The sequence below is a fragment of the Zophobas morio genome, unplaced genomic scaffold (genome assembly GCF_036711695.1).
Source record: "Zophobas morio isolate AGI-343-1 ecotype UQ-CSIRO unplaced genomic scaffold, CSIRO_AGI_Zmor_V1 ptg000010l, whole genome shotgun sequence".
NCBI lineage: Eukaryota > Metazoa > Arthropoda > Insecta > Coleoptera > Tenebrionidae > Zophobas > Zophobas morio.
This window is the reverse complement of record NW_026972115.1, coordinates 3,121,857-3,129,607: the sequence shown is the minus strand read 5'-3', so window position 1 is coordinate 3,129,607 and position 7,751 is coordinate 3,121,857. Positions and strand designations below refer to the sequence as shown.

Genomic DNA, 7,751 nt, shown 5'->3' with positions numbered 1-7,751 from the left:
TTTGTGTTTTTTTACTTGTCGAGCAGAAAATGGCAGCTGTCATACAATTTGACAAGCAGGTATGCCATCATACAATTATAAATAGGTTGCCAACCTGAAAAAAAAATTAATAGTCACTTGTGTCTCCTTTAATCCGCAAGCAGAGAACATAGAGAAGCGTCATAGTTTAAATTAAATGACGTTTGAGGACTCCTCGACTTATGTTGGCAACAGTGTTTGTTTCTAGCTAGCAATAAAATTAACTACAAAAAAAATGTCATAGACACTAGATTTACCAGAATATTATGAGCTGTTTACTGTTTCCTTCACTTTAATTCAGGTCACACGAATTATTTTCAAATTCTCAGTTTTTCGAAATTTTAGTTTGGGAACTTTTCAGTTTACTCCTATTTATTATTCAATTTATGGATTTTACAATTTCTCGGTTTTCAGTTTTTCTCTTCGATTTTACGATTTTTAAATATTGCGATTTTTCAATTTTTGACTTTTATAAACTCTTTATTTGTCGATTTTTCAGTTAATTGATTTTTCAGGTTTTTTGGTTTTTCAATTTTTCTATTTTTTCAGGTTTCGATTTTTCAACTTCACTTTTTTGATTTTTCGATTTCTCAATTTTTTAATTACTCAATTTTTGGATATTTCTGTTTTGGGATTTTTCAATATTTCGATCCTTCGACTTTTCGATTTTTGACTCCTGGGTTTTTCGATGTGTCGATTACTTTACTTTTTCGATTTCTAAATTTTAGATTTTTTAATTTTTAAAATTTTAGAATTTTCGATTTCTCGATTTTTCAGTTCAGTTCTTCGATATTTGAATTTTTCAAGTTTTCGAATTTTTCAAATGTTTCGGTTTCTTAATCTATTGATTTTTCGACTTCCCGGTTTTAGATTTTCTGATTTTCAATTGTCATTTTGAAAAATTTTCGATTTTTTAATTTTTCAAATTTGACTTTCATAAACTCTCAATTTTTTGATTTTTGACTAACCCCACCCACCTCCGTTTTTTAATTTAATTGGCTTATTTGATTAGATGAAGACTGATTTTTTTATCAAGTGGTCGAATCTACGTTTACAAAAATCTAAGGGGCCCCACCCACCCACCCGGTTTTCTTTGTGGATTTTTAGTTTTTCGATTTGTCGATTTTTTGGGTTTTAAATTCTTCCGTGTTTTACTTTTCGGTTTTTCGAATTTGGCCTATTTCAATTTTTCGACATCTCGACTTTCGATTTTTAGATTTCTGGATCTGTTGCTGTTTGGATTTCTCGATGTTTCAGTTTTTGAATTTTTCAATGTTTCGATATTTAAATTTTTCGATTTGCCAATTTTTCGCATATGTAAGTTTTAGATTTTTCAGTTTTTTGATGTTTCGATTTCTCAATCTCGCGATTTTTCGACTTGAGGTTTTAGATTTTTCGGGTTTTCAGTTTTTCTATTTTTCAATTTATCGACATTTCGATGTTTCGGTTTTTTGATTGATCAATTTGTGGATTTTTCGATTTTTAGATTTTTTAATTCTTCAATTTTTCGGTTCATTGATGTTTCGATTTTTCACTTGTTCGATATTTTCTTTTTTCAATTTTTAAAATTTTAGATTTTTCGACTTCTGGGTTTCTCGATTTTTCGGTTTTTCTATTTCTCGATTTTTACCTTTTGGATTTTTCAATTTTTCAACATTTTATTTATCAATTTTTAAAGCTTTAGAATTTCCGATTGGTTCTTCGATATTTCAATTTTTCTTTAGATTTTCCAGTTTTTTGTTGTTTCAACTTCTGGGTTTTAGCTTTTTCGATTTATCGGTTTTTTAAATTTTAAATTTTTAAGTATTTAACTTTTTGGTTTTTCAATTCGATTTCTCAATTTTTCCATTTTTCAACATATCGTTTTTTCAATTTTCCGATTTCCCAATTTTCCGCCATTTCAGCTTTGGAATTTTTCCATTTTCTCGATTTTTCAGTTTTTCCAATTTTCCAATTTTTAAAACTAAAGATTTTTTGATTTTTCGTTTTTTCGATTATTCAGTTCTTCCATATTTATATTTTCCAATTTTTCGCATTTTTGAGTTTTAGATTTTCCAATTTTTTGATGCCGATTTCTTGGATTTGTCGATCCTCGATTTTTCTAAACTTGAGGTTTTAGATTTTTCGATTTGCCAATTTTCCGGGATTTGAGTTTTGGAATTTTTCCATTTTTTATATTTTTCAATTATCCGATTTTTCAATTTTTAAAACTTTAGATTTGTGCATTTCTCGATTTTCCAATTCTTCAGTTCTTCGATATTCCTGCTTTTCAATTTTTCGCATATGTAAGTTTTAGATTTTTCAGTTTTTTGAAGTTTCGCTTTCTCAATCTCTCGATTTTTCGGTTTTTCAGTTTTTCAATTTTTCAATTTTTCGATTTCTCAATTTATCGATATTTCGATGTTTCGGTTTTTGATTGTTCAATTTGAGGATTTTTCGATTTTTCAATCGTTGGATTTTTAGATTTCTTAAAATTTGGATTTTCAGTTTTTCGATTTTTAAATTTTAGATTTTTTAACTCTTCAAATTTTCGATTCATTGATGTTTCGATTTTTCAATTGTTCGATATTTTCTTTTTCCAATTTTTTAAATTTTAGATTTTTCGACTTCTGGGTTTCTCTATTTTTCGGTTTTTCTATTTCTCGATTTTTACCTTTTGGATTTTTCAATTTTTAATACTTCGATTTCTGGATTTTTCAATTTTTCAATTTTTCAACATTTTATTTATCAATTTTTAAAGCTTTAGAATTTCCGATTGGTTCTTCGATATTTCAATTTTTCTTTAGATTTTCCAGTTTTTTGTTGTTTCGACTTCTGGGTTTTAGATTTTTCGATTTATCGGTTTTTTAAATTTTAATTTTTTCAGTATTTAACTTTTTGGATTTTCAATTTGACTTATCTCGATTTCTCAATTTTCCGCCATTTCAGCTTTGGAATTTTTCCATTTTCTCGATTTTTCAGTTTTCCAATTTTCCGATTTTTAAAACTAAAGATTTTTTGATTTTTCGTTTTTTCGATTATTCAGTTCTTCCATATTTATATTTTCCAATTTTTCGCATTTTTGAGTTTTAGATTTTCCAATTTTTTGATGCCGATTTCTTGGATTTCTCGATCCCTCGATTTTTCTAAACTTGAGGTTTTAGATTTTCGAATTTTTTTTAATTTTCCAGTGTCTCTATTTTTCAATTTTTCCATTTCTCGATTTATCTAAATTTTGAAATTTTGAAATTTTTGGATTTTTTTTAATTATAAATTTTAAAATTTCGATTTCTCTTTTGATGTTTGGATTTTTCAATGTTTCAGTAATTGAATTTTGCAATGTTTCGCTTTTTGGATGTATTTGGTTTTTGGATTTATCGATTTTTTTTAATTTAAAATTTTTAAATTTTCGATTTTTCTTTTGATGTTACAATTTTCACAATGTTTGTCGATTTTTTGTCTTTTCGGCATCCGATTATTCGGTTTTCCAATTTTTCTAGGTTTCGATTTTAAAATTTTTCGATGTCCCAATTTTTCGCAATTTCGGCCTTCGGAATCCCGTTTTAGATTTTCTGTTTTTCAATTGTCGTTTCTTCAAATTTTCGATTTTTCAATTTTTCAAATTCGACATTTATAAACTGTCAATTTTTCGATTTTTCAATTTTTCAAATTCGACATTTATAAACTGTCAATTTTTCGATTTTTCAATTAATCGATGTTTTGATTTTCCCATTTCTTGACTTTCGAAGGTTTCGATATTCTTGTTCTTCAGTTCTTTAATTTTTCGATTTTTCATTTTTTAGTTTTTTAAGGTTTCGATTTTTCGACTTCACTTTTTGGATTTTTCGATTGCTCAATTTTTCGACTTTTTAGGTTCTCAGTTTTTGGATATTTCAGTTATCGGATTTTTCAGGTTTTCCATTTTTTAGTCTTTCAATATCTCAGTTTTGGGATTTTTCAATATTTCGATGTGTCGATTATTTTACTTTTTCGATTTTTCAGTTTTTCGATTTTTAAATTTTAGATTTTTTAATTTTTAAAATTTTAGATTTTTCGATTTCTCGATTTTTCAGTTCAGTTCTTGGATATTTGAATTTTTCAAGTTTTCGAATTTTTCAAATGTTTCGGTTTCTTAATCTTTTGATTTTTCGACTTCCCGCTTTTAGATTTTCTGTTTTTCAATTGTCATTTTGTCAAATTTTCGATTTTTTAATTTTTCAAATTTGACTTTCATGAACTCTCAATTTTTTGATTTTTGACTAACCCCACGCACCACCGTTTTTGAATTTAATTGGCTTATTTGATTAGAGGAAGACTGATTTTTTTATCAAGCGGTCGAATCTACGTTTACAAAAATCGAAGGGGCCCCATCCACCCACCCACCCGGTTTTCTTTGTGGATTTTTAGTTTTTAGAATAACACACTTCTTTGTCACACACCGTAGAGTTTAAAAACCATGGAGAAGCTTTCTTTTGTATGTGGGATGGCACTCGTGCCATTTTGGTGACAGTATTAAGCCACATTTCACGTCTGAGCATGGAGTTCGTTAATTCATCTCATCAAATAATCACTAAAAACACGTGAAGTCGCTCGTTGCGCGGCTGAACGCGCTCTCATTTCCGCGTTTTCTGTCTAGGTGGCAACATCATCCCGACGGCCTTCCACCCGGGCCCCAATTTCCCCGGATACGGTCCCGTGCAGATCGCAGCAGCGCCACTGGGTCCGAGACAGTTTCTGCCGCCGCCGATCTTCTACTGGCCGTACCCTAGTCCCCCGGTCTCCCCTACGAACTACTACCCGACCATGCCGCCCCCTGGAGCCCTGCCCCCGCAGCAGCCGCAGCAAGCCATGGTAACGTAACAGTCCTCCGCGTGCGACATGACGCTAATTTGGGTTTCGCAGATGCCGCCAGAGTGCGTGGCGCTGCCGCCCATGGCGCCCATGCCCGCCATGGACGCCCGGATCATGGTAGATGGGATCCCCCGACCCGAGCACGACAAGGCCAGACAGAATTTCGTTCCGAATCAGTATGTTGAGTTGAAGATTTAATCGATCGCTCGTACCTAACCTAGTATCACCGAAATAAGAAAATGCTGAGATTCAGTGACATTGTAACTTCTAATTGCACATATCAGATACTTGTATAAATGGAATTAATATATAGCGACTATTTAAATTAATATATATTGCAGATTATAATATATTTTCTTGTTAATATAAATTATTATGTTTTTAAATTATCTTTATCTCAGTTTAGCGTAGATTAAGTACCTAAGATCGTAGCCGACTGGAGTGGGTTCACACACTAAGTGTGGACGACCTCCGGGTTTTATTTAGCAGACTGCTTGTGAAATATTAGTGCAATTTTATCGATTGATTAAGGCACGAGATTATTGATTACTTTTAAGAAAAGAATGTTAACAACAAAAATTGCGTTGTCTTCCACTAGAGTAATCAATGTGATTGTTTTATTTTAAGGAATAGCCTCGCTTAACTGCTTACTCTATGTGATTTATTATTAGTAGCCTGTACTCGTAGTTACACTGCAATATCGTTACTGTTAGTGAAAGAATTGAATTCCTACGCAACGAAATAGTCATAATTAGTACGAGGCAAATTATGTTATCGTTAAGTTTAGCTAAGTTTCAAAAACAAGTTCAAAATTAGTAGGTAATGTGCAATAAACTAAGAGTTGAATAGGTATGTTTCTCTACAATATTCTATTAGTGATACTTATTAGTCAAAGTGACTATAAAACATAGTTGAATTTATTGTTAAATCGATTAAAACATATTATTTTATAGTATGTTATGAAGACATAGTCATAAAACATTTTATATAATTTTTCTTGATTTCGGTTTCGCGCCGAAAACATTAGTCGAGTTAGTGTACCTATCTATAATTAACTTCTAGTTGATGAGAATTTACTTAAATGACACTATTATTAAGTTTTCTAAGATCTAGATTCAACCAAGTGTACGAAGAGTGGCTGATTTTTTAAACAAGGTCTGAAGAAAGATGCAAAGAGTATCAAATTTAAACACTTTGCGCGCTGTTTTGTTTTCTTATAATATTTAAGACAATAAATATCGTTGTTACTTAAAATTTGTGTTTTTTTACTTGTCGAGCAGAAAATGGCAGCTGTCATAAAATTTGACAATCAGGTGTGCCATCATACAATTATAAATAGGTTGCCAACCTAAAAACAAAATTAATAGTCACTTGTGTCTCCTTTAATCCCCAACCAGAGAACATAGAGAAGCGTCATAGTTTAAATTAAATGACGTTTGAGGACTCCTCCACTTATGTTGGCAACAGTGTTTATGTCTAGCTAGCAATAAAATTAACTACAAAAAAAAATGTCATAGACACTAGATTTACCAGAATATTATAAGCTGTTTACTGTTTCCTTCACTTTAATTCAGGTCACACGAATTACTTTCGAATTCTCAGTTTTTCGAAATTTTAGTTTAGGGACTTTTCAGTTTACTCCTATTTATTATTCAATTTTTGGATTTTACAATTTCTCAATTTTTCAATTTCTCAGTTTTCAGTTTTTCTCTTCGACTTCAAATTTCGATTTTCAAATATTTCGATTTTTCAATTTTTGACTTTTATAAACTCTTTATTTGTCGATTTTTCAGTTAATTGATTTTTCAGGTTTTTTGGTTTTTCAATTTTTCTATTTTTTCAGGTTTCGATTTTTCAACTTCACTTTTTTGATTTTTCGATTTCTCAATTTTTTAATTACTCAGTTTTTGGGTATTTCAGTTTTGGGATTTTTCAATATTTCGATCCTTCGACTTTTCGATTTTTGACTCCTGGGTTTTTCGATGTGTCGATTATTTTACTTTTTCGATTTCTAAATTTTAGATTTTTTAATTTTTAAAATTTTAGAATTTTCGATTTCTCGATTTTTCAGTTCAGTTCTTCGATATTTGAATTTTCCAAGTTTTCAAATTTTTCAAATGTTTCGGTTTCTTAATCTTTTGATTTTTCGACTTCCCGGTTTTACATTTTCTGTTTTTCAATTGTCATTTTGTAAAATTTTCGATTTTTTAATTTTTCAAATTTGACTTTCATAAACTCTCAATTTTTTGACTTTTGACTAACCCCACCCACCTCCGTTTTTTAATTTAATTGGCTTATTTTATTAGATGAAGACTGATTTTTTTATCAAGTGGTCGAATCTACGTTTACAAAAATCTAAGGGGCCCCACCCACCCACCCTGTTTTCTTTGTGGATTTTTAGTTTTTCGATTTGTCGATTTTTTGGGTTTTAAATTCTTCAGTTTTTAACTTTTCGGTTTTTCGAATTTGGCCTATTTCGATTTTTCGACATCTCGACTTTCGATTTCTAGATTTCTGGATCTGTTGCTGTTTGGATTTCTCGATGTTTCAGTTTTTGAATTTTTCAATGTTTCGATATTTAAATTTTTCGATTTGCCAATTTTCCAGGATTTGAGTTTTGGAATTTTTCCATTTTCTCGATTTTTCAGTTTTTATATTTTTCAATTATCCGATTTTTCAATTTTTAAAACTTTAGATTTGTGCATTTCTCGATTTTCCAATTCTTCAGTTCTTCGATATTCCTGCTTTTCAATTTTTCGCATATGTAAGTTTTAGATTTTTCAGTTTTTTGATGTTTCGATTTCTCAATCTCTCGATTTTTCGACTTGAGGTTTTAGATTTTTCGGTTTTTCAGTTTTTCTATTTTTCAATTTTTCGATTTCTCAATTTATCGATATCTCGAT

The 7,751-nt window shown here is 30.1% G+C and overlaps 1 long non-coding RNA gene across 1 annotated transcript; it reads left to right on the top strand.

Annotated features, from left to right (window-relative positions):
* Positions 1-4,415: 4,415 nt before the first annotated feature.
* On the top strand, positions 4,416-5,618 carry LOC135125985 (uncharacterized). The gene is made up of 2 exons (XR_010279984.1): positions 4,416-4,848; positions 4,900-5,618. It is a non-coding gene; the product is annotated as an uncharacterized LOC135125985 (long non-coding RNA).
* Positions 5,619-7,751: the final 2,133 nt, after the last annotated feature.